The sequence below is a fragment of the Dipodomys spectabilis genome, unplaced genomic scaffold, assembly GCF_019054845.1.
Source record: "Dipodomys spectabilis isolate Male_0828 unplaced genomic scaffold, ASM1905484v1 ptg000085l, whole genome shotgun sequence".
In the NCBI taxonomy this organism is placed as follows: Eukaryota; Metazoa; Chordata; class Mammalia; order Rodentia; family Heteromyidae; genus Dipodomys; species Dipodomys spectabilis.
This window is the reverse complement of record NW_024870762.1, coordinates 1,434,270-1,452,809: the sequence shown is the minus strand read 5'-3', so window position 1 is coordinate 1,452,809 and position 18,540 is coordinate 1,434,270. Positions and strand designations below refer to the sequence as shown.

Genomic DNA, 18,540 nt, shown 5'->3' with positions numbered 1-18,540 from the left:
TTAACACTTGTGAAACAAACGGAAAAAAGAAAAGGATTTTGGAAATGAAACTAGATCGACAGATCAGTATTACAGGTATTTCAAAACCAGGGGAGGGGAGAGTTCAAAGAGGAAGTGATAGTAGAGTCAAAATGCAAAGTGTAGTCAAGTAAGATGTTGGTGACCAATTTGCTTAAAGGTACTAGAAAATTAAAAAAAATTTTTTTCTCTCCCAGGCATAGAAGAATTTAATGCCTTTATAGCCACATTTATTTACCTCAGAGTTCTGCCCCTGCATGGAACAAGGGTATTTTTTTATGGGAATTTGCCATAATTGTATGCCATGCATACCAGAAATGAATGCCTTTGTTAATGCTCTATGAATCTAACAATCATGAATTAAAAGAAATTTAATTGATTTACAGTTTTGGTTTCTATTAATACTTTTCCAATAATACATTTGGCAAAATATTTGGGCAGATTTAATACAAAGCAAAATACCTGAAACTTCAGCTGTTTAACATTGCCTTCAGGTTATACTCCCTTTACTGTAGATTGAGTGGGGCTTGGTGTATGTGTTCCCATCCCTGCTGCTTAGAATATAAGAGATAAAACTATCCTCATTTTGTGTGTCTTGATATCTTACTTAGTTGTACGTAGGGAAAGTTACTTCTCTCCTAGCTTTTATTTTCTTAGAAAGAACTCTCTTTTATTTAGTCTGAACTTTTTAAAAATTTTTTTAATTTTTAATTTTTTGGGTCCAGTCGTTAGGGCCTGAACTCTGGGCCTTGGCACTGTCCCTTAGCTCTTCAGCTCAAGACTAACTACCACTTGAGACACAACGCCACTTCCCGCTTTTTTTTTTTTTTTCTGCTTATGTGGTGCTGAGGAATGGAACCCAGGGCCTCATGCATGCAAAGCAAGCGCTCTACCACTGAGCCACCTTCCCAGACCCCATATCTGAACTTTTAATTGCTGTAAAGATTCAGATTTTTTTCCCCCTAAAGTCTTCTCAGTTGTATGATATGTCTTTGTAAAGTGCACCTGTATTGCTGAAAATACACTAGGTTCTCATAGTCTCTATTTCTTTGATGTTGATTGGGATGGAGTAAAAAGCTGATCATGGCTGGGCATAGGTGACTTATGCCTGTAATCCTAGCTACTCAGGAGGCTCAGGTATAGCAATTGTGGTTTGAGGCTAGCCTGGGCAGCAAAGTCCATGAGACTCTTATCTCCAGTAAACTACCAAAAAGCTGGAAGTAGAGCTGTGGCTCAAGTGGTAGAGCACTAGCCTTGAGAAACAGAAGCTCAGGGACAGTGCCCAGGCTGGCACAAAAAAACAAAAACAAAACCCCAAAGTGGATCATGTGGCAGGTAATGAAATTCCCTTCTTAAAATTTAAAAAACAACAACAAACTTCAAGGTTATATCTTCATGAAGTAAGACATAGTATGAAATAAAATTTTTCTTATGAATCCTTAATAAAGTTTAGTATGTATATTTAGGAAAAAATTAGGTGAACTCTGAGGCAATATGACAAGACAAACTTGGACTGATACTGATTTGTATATATTAGTAAACACAAGAGGAAAGGACATACTAGAATTATTGGAGAAAGCAGTGACAATGAGATTTAAGGTCAGCATTTTTTCAGATATTCAGAAAACTCACTTTGCTGCTTGTTTTCTATAAACATTTTTCAGCTAATTAGCCATATGAATGCTTTTTGTGACTTAAGGGAATTTTAAACACTTTCACATTTGAACTGTGTAATAAAAGACCATCGGGTCATTTTAATTTACACATAGGTTCTTTCAAAAGTGTAATTATATAGCATTGCATAAATGATGAGTGTTGTAAATGTTGATATGTGTTTAATGGTAAATAACATTTTTAACACTTTATAATTATGTTGGCACATTTCAATAGTTTCATCAATATAATGGCAATTAACTATTGCTTTATTTTAGAATATCCCTGGGATGGTGGATGAGAAAGAGCTATTTTGACATGGTGCAGTTTCACAGTATAGAACTGACATAGGTCTGTAGTTGCAATGTGGGTAATGATTGCATCTGAAGACAAGAGCATTGTGCTATTTCATAACCCAGAAGGATAATGAAGTTTGTTCTCGAACTTCTGGCTCAGACATGTTTGAAGTGTTGATCAGATACCATTTTCTAGTTATGGAAGGATTGAAAGATTTTTTTTTTGGTAGGGCCTCTAGATAGTATTACTGAATGTAGAAAGTGTTTTGTTCCTCCATTTTTTTGCTTAATTTTTAAATATTGAAATGTAAGTTATCATACATTTTGAAAGTATAAAATTTATGTAGTGATTTGTAGTTGTTTCATAAAGCTATACAACAACCTACTTACTGTCTAATCTATAACATTTCATCACCTCAAAAAGCAGTGTAAGACTGGGTATGGTGGCTCTGCCTATAATCTCAGATATTCAGGAGGCAGACATTTGGAAGACTGCAGTTTCAGACTAGATCAGACAGAAAGTTAGTCTCACTAACTAACAAGACAGCTGGAGATAGTGGTCCATGCCTATGATCCCAGTTTTATGGGAGGCATAAATATAATCATTGTGGTCCAGGCCAGCCTGGGGAAAAACCTGAGGTCCTGTGTGAAAATACCTAAGGCAGAAGGGGCCGGGGACATTGCTCAAGTGATATAGCACTTGTCTAGCAAGCATAAGAACCCAAATTCAAACATAGTAATCACATACAAACACACAAAAGATCCTATACCCAATGCCAGCCTGTCCACATTTCTTTCTCTTTGCCAGCTTCTACTAACCATGAATCTATTTTCTGATTGCCAGTTCTCACATTTCATATAAATGGAATTATGTGGACATTTGTGCTTGGCTTGTTTCGCTTACCATAATGTTTTAAAAGGTTCTTCCATGTTGTATTATGCATTATGTACTTCATTCACCCATGTTTTTCTTTTTTCTTCCTTTTCCTTTCTTCCCCTTTCCTTCCCTCTCTCCCTTCATAGGTACTAAACCAGCGAACCACCTCTCCAGCCCTTTTTTGTGCTGGTTGTTTGAGTCTTGATATTTTCTTGGGCCTATAGGATCAATTTTATTTTATTTTTTGTACCTATATTGGGGCTTGAACTTAGAACTTTGTACTCTTACTTGGCTTTTTCTGCTCAAGGCTGGCACTCTATCACTTGAGCCACTTCTCTATTTCCTATGATCCTATTTTATACTTTTGGCCATAGCTGTGATGGTAGTACCATTCTGCTAACTTACTCTTGTTGAGGTGGGGCAAACTTTTATGCTCTGACTGGCCTGGAACCATGATCTTCTCTTTCAGCCTTCAAGTACTTAGGATATGGACATTATGCCACTGTACCTAGCTTCCTTAGTTTCTTTCTATGGCCAAATAATAATCTATTGTATGGATCATTCTACATTTTATGTATCTATTCATCAATTGATGGATTTGGGTTTTTTCTACATTTGAGCTGTTATATATAATAGTGCTATGAACATTTATATATAATTTAGTTTTTTTAAACATCTTTTCAGTTCTCTTGGATACATACCTAAGAGAAGAATTGCTGGTGATTTTTATGTTTAACTTTTTGAAGAGCTGCCAGACTCTTTTTCTTTCTGAGTGATTGCGTTAATTTGCATTTCCACTGGTAATGTATGAAGACTTCAGTTTTTCTACATCCTTGCCAATACTGTCATTTTGATGATAGCTGTCCTAGTCGGTGTGAAGTGGTATCTCATTATATTTTGGTTTGCATTTCTTCATGACCAATGATGTGTGCCTTTTCTCCTTTCTTTTATTTGCCCTTTGGCTGTTTGTATATATTTTCTGGAAATGTCGATTGCAAAAACTATTTAGCAGTTCTGGGGCTTGAACCCTTGGCCTTGCTCATAAGCATTCTAACACTGAGCTATACTCCTAACATTGCAAAATTTAACTTGGGTTATATATTTTATTGAGTTGCAGTTGTTTGCATATATATGTATTCTGGATCCTAGTTCCTTGTCACATGTATGATTTACAAGTGTTTTCTCTCATTCTAAAGGCCTTTTCTTTAATATCCCTCTCCCCCTTTAAAAATGTATTCTTTGAAGCACACTGCTTTTAATTTTGGTTTTAAGTCTCATTTTATCTTTTCTTGGTGGAATAATAAGAATATATAAGAATAATAAAATATTATCTAATCCATGGTTAATGAAGATGGGGGGGGTTCAAAACTCTCCATGGATACCAAAATCCATAATCAATTCCCTTATATAAAGTTATGTGTAGTGAGTTCTCCAAGTTACATGTAATTTAAAATTTTATTTATTTATTTTTTACTGTGCTGAGGATCAAACCGCAGGGTCTCTTGTTGGTGAGCTAACTCTTTCTCCCCTATACATTTAGTACCAGCTTGTCAGTTTCTTCAAAACAGCCAGGGATAAGGATTCTACTAAACTATATGAACAGTATTTACTTATCTTTTCCTAAATGAGGGTTAGTGTGGGTTAACTTTCTGTTTATCTATATCTTCAGTTTCTTTTTTTAAAGACTCTTAACAACTAATTTATTTTAAAATAGACAAACTGTTGTAGAATATAGTAACATAGCAATTTTAAATGTGCAGTTTTAACCAGTACAAAGAAAAAGCTAAGCCTGAAGAAACTTCAGTGCATGATCTCTGAACTTCCTAAAATTCTCTTCAGTTTCTTTTAATTGTGTTTTGTAGTTTTTCAGCATACACCTTAAAATTTTTGGCCTGTCCTGGGGCCTGCGCACTGTCCCTGAGATTTTGCTCAAGACTAAGTCTCTACCACTTGAGCTGCAGCTCCACTTGTCGCTCTTTGGTGGATAATTGGAGTAAGAGTCTTACTGACTTTAGTGCCCAGACTAGCTTCGAACATCGTGGTCCTCAGATGACAGCCTCCTGAGTTAGGATTATAGATGTGAGCTACCAATGCCAGCAAGTTTTGAATTTTAAATACTTACACCTATTTTGTTTTTCTATTAATTAGATTGTTCATTGATGGTGTGTACAAATACAATTGATTTTTGTATATTGATTTTCTATTCTGTAGCCATGAACTCATTTGCTTCAGTATATATATTTTTTAATCCTAAGGAATTTGCTGCAGAAAGGGGTAGTTTTACTACTACTTTACCAACCTAGATGCCTTTTCTAAAAATTTCGTTGTCATGGCTAGAACTTTGAGTAAAAGGTTGAAAAATAGGATGAGAGCAGTTATTCCTGTCCTTTTATCTCCCAGTGTTTCAATATTGAGTAATATTGTACAGTGGGTATTTTCTTTTAAACAAGAAACCTCATGTTTCCATTACCTAAAGTTCATTTTGATAAATATAATTTTTATATGATCAGATGCACGTAGGCATATATTGCATCTTTGACGGTTGGTGTTTTGTAGGTGTTTTTTAAAAAATCAGATTGAAGAAGTTGCTTTTGCTGACTATTATTAGTTTGCTGTAGGTTTTCCCCTTCATGAGAGTGTATTGGATATTGTCAAGTGCCGTTTTGAGGTTATTAGATGTTGTCAAGTGCTGTTTCTGTGTCCTAGTGATAATGTGATATTTATCCCTTGACGTAACATTAACTGAGGATTTATACCCCTAGCATTTTGATTTATATTACTTGTTGGCAATATAGTGCTTGTGAAGGTTTTTATATACTAAAAAATATTTTGAGTTAAAGAATGTAAAATTATTTGGTCAAACTAACAAATTGCCTAATAACAACTCATCACTTTGCGTGTGCACATGTGCGTGCATGTGTGTGTGTGCACACGCACGTGTGCATTTGAACTCAGGGCCTTGGTACTGTCCCCTGCTCAAGGTTAATGCACTACCACTTTGAGCTATTTCTAGCTTTTGGTAGTTAATTGGAGTTGAGTTTCACAGGCTGTCTTTGAACTACAATCTTTATACCTCAGCCTCCTGAGTAACTAGGATTACAGGCCTGAGCCAGCATTGCCTGACACAATCAGTTTTAATACTAGGTAGAGTACTGGGGAAGTCAGAACACTGTAGGCACACAGAAATTGATTTGATTGTTTTCCAAATTCTCTATTATATGATATGTAATTAGCACTATTCTAGATGCATTGACAAGAAGTTAAGTGCATTACTTGGGAACCTATTACTTGGAAACAATTCAGCAGATCCTACTCAGAGCCAAATTTAGCCAATGAATTAAGAATTAGAAATAAAGCAGTAGATTTATATTTTTAAAATGTTGAAAAATAATATTTCTATGAAAATTGTGGAACTTAGATTTTGCTGTCTATAAATAAAATTTTATTGGAACAGAGTCATGTTTCATTTGCTTAATTGTTGATGGCTACTTTTGTGCTCCAGTAGCAGAACTGAGTAGTTGTGACAGGTTATCCCCCCCCACCCCAAGTCTGAAATATTTACTGAAAATGCTGTCAGATTTTTTTATCTTAGGGTAATAAATAACATTCTGTGAAATGTCATTTGAGAATGGCAAGATTATGAGGTTGTTTTAATAGTCTTTGGGTTTAAAAGAAGTATGTATATCATAATAGATTTCACAATTTGATCCTTTGCTTATTGTCACTTGGCTTTGACAGTTGCAGCCTAGATTGGGCAACCGACTTCTATTTCATCCTTACGTGCTGAGCTGACTAGTCCATTGTATTTGTCATTTTGAAAAGCACTTTTTAAAATGGCTTACATTGGGGTTTGTTTTTGAGAAGCTACTAATGGGCAGATTGAGGCCAAGTAAAGCCTGTAGGTGCCTGTCAGGCAATGGTGAAGTTAACAATCACCTGCTGTCAGTGCCAGGGATTTCATTATCATTTTTATTTTTGAATAAATGAAGAATCATTAGATTCTTGGAGCTGCAGCATTGAATGGAGAAACTGGTTTTTCTACCTACATGGAGTATTCCCTTTGTCTTTTGTACTTCATAAATTGTTCTCTACTATTCTGTTTTTTACTTTGTTTTTAATTAGGATATGCAGAAACAGAACTGCTTTTGAGTTATCATAACTTGACTAGTTTCAGAACTTTTAAAGTGGAGAGTGAGTAGGCTAGCTTTTACGGTTACTGGATTTGTCATTGAAGATGGGTTAAACCGAGAAGGGTGTTTTTACTGTCTTAATGCTGGTGGTTTTGTATTAAGTGACACTGAAGACAATTATAGACAAGGAAGAGAGAACCATCAAAAACTGTCAGCTTGTTTAAACTTCGACTTTGTATGAAGCTGTAAAAACTGTTTTTGCCAAGCGAGGATCATCAATATAATGTTTTTTTGTTTTTTTGTTTTTTACAGGGGGAGTTTAAATAAAAAAATTAATTGTTAAATTTTGACAGAAGTCTTAAGACCTCTTATTTCCTTAAGGAAATAAGTCTTAAGGAAATAAGGTCTTATTTCCTTAATTGAGGAAATAAACTGTCTTGCAGGAACAGCACATAGCCAGTGAGCCTGAAAAATAATCTGCACTCATTTTTGTTTTTTGCTTTATAAGGCATGACTCTGGATTTTAGAACCTGGGCCAGTAACTCTTGCCATTAGAATCTAATAATACTATGGTTAAATAGTATTTTGGGGTCAATCAGGGAACTTACAGCATTGTGTATGTGTCTAAGTAAGTATAAGTGCTGGTCCTGGGGCAGTGTTCCTGAGACTCTACCACTTGAGCCACAGCTCCACTTCTGGCTGTTTTTGGTGCTTAATTGGAGATGAGAGTCTCACATACTTTCCTGCTTGGGCTGGCTTTGAACTGCAATCCTCAGATCAGCTCCTGAGTAGCCAGGATTTCAGATGTGAGCCACCAGTGCTTTGCAGAGAATTGTTTGTTTTTAAAAGCAAAATAAATTCTGAATTCCAAACAATTAAATTACAAATAAATTCTACTCTCTATAAAATACAATGTGGTTCAGTAAGTACATTATGCTTATGTATAATAGGAATACAAAGTTAGAAGGAAAATATCAAAATCCCTAAGAGTCTAAACTGTTCTGTTAGGCACCTGAATAAATAAGTAAGTTGTGTAAGAATTCTTCACTGCCAAAATAAACTACAGGGGAAAACAGCACAATCTTGTAACATCTGTTGTGTTTTATTTTCTAATTATAATGGTAATGCATACTTAGAACAGAAAACCCAAATACCTAAAAATAAGGCTTTCTCCCCCCTCTTGTTGCATGTCCTGGGACTTGGACTCAGGACTTCATGTTCTTACTTGGCTTTTTCACTCAGGGCTGGTGCCTCTGCTTGGTCTGGGGCTGGCAGAGAAGGGAGTTGCTATGGGGGATGGGGAGTCAGTTGAGTCGTAGTCCATCACAGAGAACATGGCCTGTATGTAGGGCTGGCATGGAGTACTGTGTGCAAGAATTCCTCTTTGCTCTAACTATGGAACTGGGAGTGAAGCTTTCACTCACTTCTCCTTGGTCTGTCTGCTTTACTTAATTGCTAAGGAGTGATAGTTGAATAGGAAGGAAAACCAATAGTAATTGCTGATATTATTGAGAGTTACAAAAGAGGCAATGGAAATGTAGAGAAAGGAGAAATGAAATCCACCTGACAAAATCAGTAAGGGCTTCAGAGGAACTTGGCTAAAATGGAACTTTTGAGTTTATGAGTAGGTAGAAGGGAGTACATATGTTGAGCAGAAGGTATGGCCATTATAATAGAAGTATGGGGTGGATAGTGGAGTTTGATAAGTTGAGATGAGACTTGAATGCAGGGGTGGGGTTTTGAAGGAGGCAGTTTTGTATGTGGATTTGGGAAGCTTAAAGAAAGTTTTGGGAAAGTGAAGGAGGGATATAATTAGATTTTTTTTGATAAAAATATGTCCTCTGCAGTAATAGATGATATAGGTGAGGTGGGGTAATGAGTTGTTTAACACTTTTACATTCTTGGGATAAATTTCACTTATATCTTGTTGGGTTCCTTTTGTTCTTTTGTTAAAGATTTCTTCATCTATAGATCATGATTTCCCTGTCAGATTTTATGTGGTGTCATGCTGGAACAAATTGGTAAATGTTTCTTTCTCTATTTTCTGTAAGGGTTGTGTTCAGTTGGCTAGGCTTTAAATGAGAGAATTTGCCAGTGAAACCAGTGAATTTGCCTATGGGGTTTCCTTGTAAGAATATATTTGATTAGAAATTCAAAAAAAGAAAAAGAAATTCATTAAATTAAAAAAAAAAGAAAAAGAAAAAGAAATTCAGTTAATTGTAAATAGGACTTGCTAGGTTTGTGTTATGCCAGTTTTGGTAAGTTGTATTTCTCATGAAATTCGTTCACTTGGTATTTGTCTTTTTTTTTTTTTTGGGTTGGTGGTGGGGCCTGAACTCTGGACCTGAGCGCTGTCCTTCAGCTCTTTAGCTCAAGGCTAGCCTCTACCACTTGAGCCATATACCACTTCTAGCCTTTTCTGCTTATGTGGTGCTGAGGAATTGAACTCAGGGCCTCATGCATGCAAGGCAAGCACTCTACCACTGAGCCACTTTCCCAGCCCCTGTCAGATTAATTTTTACAAACCTTTAGCCCTTGTTTTCTCTATTAATTTTTTGTACTGATTTTGCTTTTAGTTTTGTTCCTTCTACTTTGGATTTACTCTAGTTTTGTGGGGCAGAATTTCAGAAAAAATTTTTTTCCCCAATATTAAGGGCATAACTTTGTTTCTCAGTACTGTTTTAACTGCATCCTGAAAATTTTGGTATGTTTATGCTTATTTTGACTCCTTTCAATGTATTTTCTAATTTTTTTTTTTTTTTGTCGGTCATGGGGCTTGAACTCTGGGCTTGGGCGTTGTCCCTGTACTCTTCAGCTCAAGGTGAGCGCTCTACCGCTTGAGCCACAGTGCCATTTCCGGTTTTCTAGTGGTTTTATTGGAGATAAAGAGTCTCATGGACTTTCCTGCCCGGGCTGGCTTTGAACTGTGATCCTCAGATTTCAGCCCCCTGAGTAGCTAGGATTATAGGCATGAGCCACTGGTGCCCGGCTTGTATTTTCTAATTTTATTTATACTATATTTCTCTGATGCATAGGGTATTTAGAATTGTTTTATTAATGGGAATTTTTAGGTAGCTCATGTTAATTATTTCTAGTTTTATTCCATGTTGTTAGAGAACATATGGAAAAGTTACTGATCTTATGAAATATAGTGAGAATTGTTTAGGTACAGTCTGAATGACTTTTGCTAGTCTTGGTGAAATGAATATATGTTCTGCATTTATTCATTGAGTTTAATGTTCTATAGAGAGTTCCAGGTTATTGATAGCTATTGATCTTGTAAATGTAATTTTATCAACTAGTGAGAGAAGAGTATTAAAATCTCCAAAGTTATATGGATTTGTCCCTCTGTCACTGCAGTTCTAGAAATTTTTGCTTTATGTATGTGAAGCCTTTCTTTTAAAAATTCTCATTCTTTTTTATGAATTGGTCCTTTTATCATTATTAAATGCTCCTCTTTCTCTTGGGTAATACTATATGAACCCAAGTTACTCTGAAATGAATATAGCCACTCGGCCTTCTCAAGTTTATTTCTTCTTCTGAGACTTGTATTTAAAAATGTTTCTTTTTTTTACATTTTTTTTAATTGTGAAAATACCGTACAGAGGGGTTACAATTACATGGGTAAGGTAATGAGTACATTTCTTATCAAGCATTGTTGCCTCCTCCTTTGTTTCCCCTTCCCATCCCTTCCCATCTTCCACCCCCTCACCCCAAAAGTAAGTTCTTTTAGTCAGACACTGGTAGCTCACATCTGTAATTCTAATGACTCAGGAGCCTGAGATCTGAGGATCCCAGTTCAAAGCCAGCCGAGGCAGAAAAGTCCATGAGACTCTTTTCTCCAATTCTCCAGTTAATCACCAGAAAACCAGAAGTAGAGCTGTGTTCAAAGTGGTATAGTGCTAGCCTTGAGCAAAAAAGTTCAGGGACAGTGCCCAGGCCCTTAATTAAAAAACTGTATTTCCTTTAAACATTGTGTATTTGGGCTTTCCTTTTCTGAAGAGTCCTCTTAAAAATCCATTCAAGAAGATTTGCCTTTTAATTGGAGTGTGCAGTCCATTAATAGGTAATTATTGAAATACTTGAATTATTTGGTATGGTTGCACATTTTAGGCAAGCACTGTAGCACTGAGCTGTAGCTCTAATCCAAGATCTACTCTTAATATTTATTTCATTTGTCCCAATTCTTTTATTTGCTTCTTCATATTTTCCTACGTCTTTTGGCTAAATGAACATTTTCAGGTTTCCATTTTAGCTTATTGACATTTTTGCTGTATCTTTTAACAGCTTTCTGGAAACATTCAGATACTATATAATTCATGCAAAGTATGGAATACACTTTTTTAGTATTGGTTTTTAGCTTCATATGATGATTTTGGATGGACTGCTTATAAGTCCTGTATATCATCCTGTAGCCATTTTAGTTTGTGTAAATGTTCTCTGTAATGGTTATATAATGATGAAAGTGTGGTCTTCACAATGCATTTATCAGTTATATCCTGACCATAGGTGACACATGATTGTATATTCAGAGTTGTACAAACATAATTATAGCCCTTTTTTTGTTGATGTTCTTTTTGGATATGATGCTGGAGATTGAACTCAGACTTCACACATGGTTAGCATGCCATTTACCATTGGAGTATACCCTCAGCCATGATTACCATTGTTTTACCTGCACTACCTGCTGTCTTCTGCGTGTGTATTTCAGGAGTCAGCTAGTTATTTTGGCCAGTTTTTTTTTTTTGGCTAGTTTTTTACTTGCAGACTTTGGGTGTCTCCCTTTGTGGCTCTCTGCTTTCCGTATGTTTTCCCCATCAATTTCTACCTCATGGTGTTACTTAATGTCATTAAGACTAGTTTTTACCCAAATTCTATCACCTTCATGGCTTATGCCTGTCTTCACTTAGAAAGCCATAAAAAATATGGGAAACTTTTTCAGCTGTTTCCTTTTCCATTGCCAATTTCACCTACAGTTTTTGCCTATTTTGGGCCACTATCCAGTGCTTTCAAATAGTTTTTTTATGTTCTATCAGGTGTTTGTAGTTATTAGCTATAGGGCAGTTGGGCCAATTGGAACATATTAAGATGGTTGTCTTAGAAGTGGAGCCTGTGTTAACCTTTTTATTGAAGTGTAATATATCATACACATACATGCATACACGTAGAAAGTATGTCAATCACAAGTTGGCTGCTTAGTCGTCTGTTACAAGTTGAAAATTCGGACGGATGGAAGAAGAATGTTCTGTACCTATCACTGCTCCCACCTACATCTTGAAAATAGCCACTTGGCTACCTTTCAGTTCCCTAGACTAATTTACTTATTGTGGAAATTTATATAAATTCTTATGCTTTGCTTTTTGTCTGGCTTCTAAGTTGTATGCAGGAGTATTTCGTTGTCATTGCTGAAAATATTTCACTGTATGAATTTGTTACAAATAATTTATTCCTTCCACTGTTGAAGAGCATTTGGATCATTTCCAGTTTGGAGTGGACTCACAAAAGCACTTAATCTTTTACATATCTTTTGGTATGTGTATGCATTTCTACAATTGTAAGAGATACTGACAAACAGTTGGCCAGAGTTATAGTAAATTTTTTGAAATTAATAAACAATAGAATTTTTAGTTTTTTGAAAATCGGAATGAAACGTACTTGCTTCCAGTGGTTGGTCAATAAATTGACATTTTGATAGTCAATAAATTGACATTTAATTCATACATAAGCTGTTGTTTGCTTGCTACAACTTGCTGAGTTTCAGTGGAATAATTTTTGTGATCGTGTGCACAGTTCTGTCATTGGCAATCATATGAGGCATTTTCTATAGTTTTTTTTTTTTTTTTAGTTATATGGTAGTATTAGTAGATATATCAGGTTCATGATGCAGGGATAGATACATTGTTTATTGTTCTTAAAGATAGTTACTCCAATTTACTTGATGTGTTGTTGGGTGGGGGAGGGACAATTATGTAATTGTTGTATGTTTAATGAGGCACTTAACATTTCAGTTGATCTGCATTCAGTAGTCTTGGAAAGTAGGTCTTGGAAATGTAGGTGCACTTGACCTCTTCTTAGAAGAAAGGTGAATACTGAAACACAACTGAAAGACAGATGTTAGGGAGTTGAGCTCCCACAGGCTCATTTGTTGAACTTCTCTGTCCCAAGCTGGTGGTAGTATTCTGGGGGGGTCCTGGAAACTTCAGGAGGTAGGACCTAGCTGGAGGAAGTAGGTTACTGCCCCTCCCCAACCTGTCCCTTCCTGTCTACTATGAAGGTAGACAGTCTGATACTCCAGCCCTTGCTGCCGTGATGTTGTGCCCCAAGTAATAGGGCTAAGCAACCATGGAAATCACAAGTAAAATAAATCTTTCCTCTCTTTAAGTTTTTTCCTTAGGTTTCTGCCATGATACAGACTGATCTTGGGAGTGACTCTCTGAAATTTTATGAAATATGGTACCTAATAACACAAATTTTTTTTTCAAATTGTCTGTCATGCCAGTCTTAGGGCTTGAACTCAGAGCCCAAGTGGGTATCCCTGAGCTTTTGTGCTCAAAGTTACACTTGAGCCACAGCTCTCCTGGCTTTTTAGTGATTAGTTGGATGTAATTTCATGGACTTTCAAGCGATGGCTGGCTTAAAACTGTGATTCCCAGATCTTAGCCTCTTTAGTAGCTAGGATTAAAGATGTAAGCCATCTGCTCCTGGCTTGGAAAACTTTTGGTAAAGGGCTAGATAATATAATTTTTATAGGCTATGGGCCTACATGGTCTCAGTAGGGGCTTCTCTGTCTTTATAACATGAAAGCATTAGTCATAGACAATATATAAAGGAATGCATGTTACTGTATACCAGGAAATTTTTGTCTGAATTCAGACTTGAATTTCATCTACTTTTAATGCACCTTCAAAATAGTACCTTCCTCCTACCAGCCACCTGAAAATGTAAAGGCTGTTTGTATTTATGTTAGGACTGTAACAACAAAGTATTAAAAACTGGATGGTTTAAGGGACAGGCTTTATTGCCTCATGGTTCTAGGGGATAGAAGTCTTAACTAAGTCTGTGATTGACTTAAATATATTTATCTGAAACTGTTTTGCCTGTAGTTAAGTAAATATTTAAAAAGACTATTTAAGTAATTGGGATGAGTGAGCATAATTTTTCTCAATATGTAAATATTGTAAAATATAATCTTGCCTGTTATCCTTCAGAATGTGAGTTTGGATATGAGCTTTTAAATCATACTTACAAACAAATATATTTGGTATTTAAGTCTTTTGAAGTAAATACTATATTTTTGTCAGATTGCCTTAATGTGCTAGTTTGGGATTTTGGAAGAACTGTGCAATAAGGAGGCTTTGCTTGGGGACAAGCCATTAGTACTTATGCCTGGCTGTTTAAAGAGGAAAAGCAAAATCTTTTGTATATTTGGCTTTAAAAGGCTCACAAGCTTTTAGAGGTGGTGAGATATGAGTTGTTTTTTGGTATTAAATGTGAATGGACCAACAGCTATTTAAGGACTTAATTTAAAAAAATGTAGCACCACCAAAACACACACTCCGGTGTCACTTTAGCTTCATATGTCAGAACTGCGCTCACAGCTTCATAAGTGACCTGAAAAGGCTGTGTGCGCTTGGCTCGGCTTTTCTCCTCAGCATCATCCTTTGTGTCAACAGGAGTGCTGCAGCAGGTTTTACAATTTTTTTATTTTTAAATTAAAAAAAAATAAAACTTCCTTCTAGAATTGCAAAAGAAAAATATCCATATCTTTTCTTAATTTCCAAATGTCAGACAGTAGAAAAACTTTCCAAGTTGTTCAGTGAGCCACTCGAGCTACTATAGAGTTGACTAGACTAAGCCTTTTGGAATGTGAAGATCAAACCATAATTCCATTCTGGAGGACACTCCCTCTGAATTAAAAATTAAAGAAAAGGAGAAAAGTCTAGATTTAATTTGTGCAGTTAATAAATGCTAGTAACAGTGGGAAATGCAATCTGCATTATGATTCTTTGAGATACAGTTGTCTAAAGTAGTTGTGTTAAGTATTTTGTTTCAGGAGTGTTTTATGCTTTACAGATGAGGTTATATTTAATTGTGGAAAGTATTTTTTTTTAAAGCTATATAATTCTAGATCATACATTTTTGTTCTGTCATACACATTCTGAAAAGATCCATTATTAGATTTCCTACTGTTTACTAGTGTCTCATGAAAGATATACCTTGTAAGGGAAGACTGAGATAGAAGATGTCTTTTGAATTAAAGGTCTAGATGAATGGCTGGTTAGACTTCCAGTCATTATTAATGCCAAAGATTTAGATTTGATTGTTTGTTCTTTCTGCTTAGACCAGCAAGAAGTGGCATTGCTGTTGGAATTGGTTATTAGCCCTGTATTGGTTATTAATCTTTCCACAGGTTCCCCTTTCATTAATTAGGAAATTAAATAGTGTAGCTGTTGGGCTTTTATTGTTTTTCAATCTCATTATGCAGAAAGTACCTGCAAGTAGCAGTACTGGGGCTTAAACCTGGCCTCACCCTCATGTTCTCTCCCAGCCCCCCAAATGCTGATGCTTTACCACTGGAGCCATACCTCCTCTTTGGGCTTTTTTTTTTTTTTTTTTTTTTGGGTCCGATTGTAGGGCCTGAACTCTGGGCCTGGGCGCTGTCCCTCAGCTCTTCAGCTCAAGGCTAGCGCTCTACCACTTGAACCACAGCGCCATTTCCAGCTTTTTTTTTTTTTGCTTATGTGGTGCTGAGGAATTGAACCCAGGGCCTCAGGCATGCAAGACAAGCGCTCTACCACTGAGCCACCTTCTCAGCCCCTGGGCTTCTTTTTTTTTTTTTTCCCCTTCCAGTTAATTGGAAATCAGAGTTTCTCAAATTTGTCTGCGGGAGCTGCCTTTGACCTCAGCCTCCTGAGCAGCAGGATTATATGTGTGAGCCATTGGCACCTGGCTTTTGAACAAAGCAGTAGGGCCCTGAAACCAAGAGTTTTTGGTCTTGGACCATTGTAGCGTTTGTTTTTTGATGGTACAGAGATTTGAATTGAGAGCTCTTCTCTTGCATAGCAGGCACTTACTGCTTGAGCCATACCTCCAGCCCTGTTTTTGCTTTGGTTAGTTTTGAGATTAGGACCTCATATTTTTCCAGGCTGACCTGGACTCTCAATCCTCTTCTTTATCCTTTGCACCATAGCTGAGATGACAGGCACTTGCCAGTATTGATAGCCTTTTTTTTTTTTTGAGATGGGTGTCTTGTGAACTCTTTCATCTAAGTTGACCTGGAGGCGTGACCCTCATGATCTTTTGTTCTGTAATCCTAGCTACTCAGGACACTAAGACCTGAAGAATTGTGGTATGAAGCCAGCTAGAGCAGAAAAGTTGGAGAGACTCCATTTTCAATTAACCAGCAACTAAAAGCCAATCTGGTGATATACTGCTCAAGCTATGTGATTTAAAGGCTCCTGAGTTTAAGCTTGTACCAGCAAAAAAAAAAAAAAAGCGAGAGAATGTGGGAAGGGGAGAGGAAAAGGAAAATTTGAAAGAGCAGGGAATGCAAGGATGCCAGTTAGGACACAAAGTTAAAGACTTGTAGATAGTAATGTATGGTTAAAAGTGTTCTGAGTTAAAGTCTCCTCTATAATTACACAAAGACCATAAATCATTGGGTGTATAGATTAGCAGGTAGTCTATGATGTCAGGATAGTATTGTCCTTTGCACTTCTAATACCTAACTTGATTTCACTGGTGTTACAACAGCATGCCCAGTGTTGAATCTGCACATAGCTAATGCCAGATAACTGTGGTATGATGGTACTTTTTAATAGGCCAGTGTGTGGCCAGGTCACTGGGTATGAGAGAGGTTGGATTTTACTGTAGGCCTGTGTTAATGAAACCATTACTCCTAATGTGTTACTTAAAAACTTCTTATTATATTAGCAATGATTGTCTAATCTGTGTGGGAGTAGCACAGATTAAGTCCTTAAACCTCGGCTCTTCAGATTCAGTTTATTAGGGAACAGTAGTCAAATCAGAAGTGTGATATTCCTCTCTTGTTCTCTTCTCCCTTTGCCTCAGCAGTGGGTGCTTTTTAAGGTTTGAGCTCGTAGATCTAGGATTTCTCATATGCTTGAATGGTAGATTGTATTGGAAGACACTTTTTAAAGGATTAGTCCTGGGAGCCAGCCCCTGTCACTATATTTTTCCCCAGGATAAGTGGGGAACTTAGAGACCCCAATCTCACAGGTCTGTATTGTTCCTCTACTCCATTTGTGGAGAGTAGGTTCCTTTATCTTCCTTTCTGACAAGACGCTTAATCCTAGTCTAGGCCACATGTAAAGACAAAGAACAGTGAATAGTTGGCTAATTCTTTGTCATTTATTACCAGTTTCTGTGTCCATATTTGTTCAATGTGGGACTGTAATTTTTGTGTTTTTCTCATAGACACATTCTCCTTGAGACAATCCATTATTGCTTAATGTTTTCCCAGCATTAGTATATAGTTATATTTCAAGTGGTTTAAAGTTCTGATGGATAAATTAGTAATATAAATCACAAGTAGTACAGTCAATGTTCAGAGCACATCTGGAGGGCAAGTACATTATAGTATAATTTTATCTCATTGTACCAGCAGTATTATTTATCATTGTAGAGAGACTTACCATTGAATTTTTCTGTTTTGTTTTTCTACTTTGTTTTTCTTTCTCTAAGAAGTGCAAGCTTTATTTATTTATTTTTGTCCATCGTGGGGCTTGAACTCTGGGTTTGGGGGCTGTCCCTGAGCTCTTCACTCAAGGCTAGTGCTCTACCGCTTGAACCACAGCACAACTTCTGATGGTTTATTGGAGATAAGCGTCTTATGGACTTGCCTGCCTGGGCTGGTTTTGAACTGTGATCTTCAGATCTCATCCTCCTGACTAGCTAGGATTATAGGCACGAGCCACTGGTGCCTGGCTTGTAAATACTTCTAAAGTAACTAAAGCTTTAAAAATCTGTTCAGTATCTCAGTGATATATCTATCCATTTCATCATCTGTTTATTCTCCCTTTTCCCATCCACCCAAGTAGTTAATGTTGTCCATGAGATATGCTAGTTTCTATGTTATAGTCTCTTTTGTGGTACTTGCATGCCCAAGAGCTATGTGTCCTTTAGAGCTCCTGTGAACACAAAGATGTCTAATGTTCTTGCAAATAGTTATTATTACAATTGAGATTGATTTTGAACTTGGTCATATAAAAAAGTAGGGGCTTGTTGCTGTTTATGTAATCACTGTTTGAAAATGAAGAACCTCTTGGTTGATAAAAGTAGAGTTGGTTATATGTCCTTTGAGTAGTTGGTATGATGTAGTTCCCTTATGGCTTTAGGCTTAGACCATGATCCTTGTGAATGTGTCTCTATTCTGCTATTTTTCTGCTACTCTTAAGTATTAAGTGAGAAGACAATGCTTGGATTGTAGAATCTTTCCAGGTCTGTAGTGATGCTACTGAAATGCTCTTCTAATAGGGGTGACTTGAAACAACAACAACAACAGCAACAACAACTCTCAGTGGATTTCTCAAGCTAATGTTGCATA

At 36.5% G+C, this 18,540-nt stretch overlaps 1 protein-coding gene and 1 long non-coding RNA gene across 3 annotated transcripts in view; both read left to right on the top strand.

The window, feature by feature from the left end:
* Zfand3 (zinc finger AN1-type containing 3) overlaps positions 1 to 18,540 on the top strand; it is a 196,221-nt gene that overhangs the window by 11,433 nt on the left and 166,248 nt on the right. The window lies entirely within an intron of this gene.
* On the top strand, positions 1,116 to 16,381 carry LOC122111442. The gene is made up of 2 exons (XR_006148010.1): positions 1,116 to 1,155; positions 16,309 to 16,381. It is a non-coding gene; the product is annotated as an uncharacterized LOC122111442 (long non-coding RNA).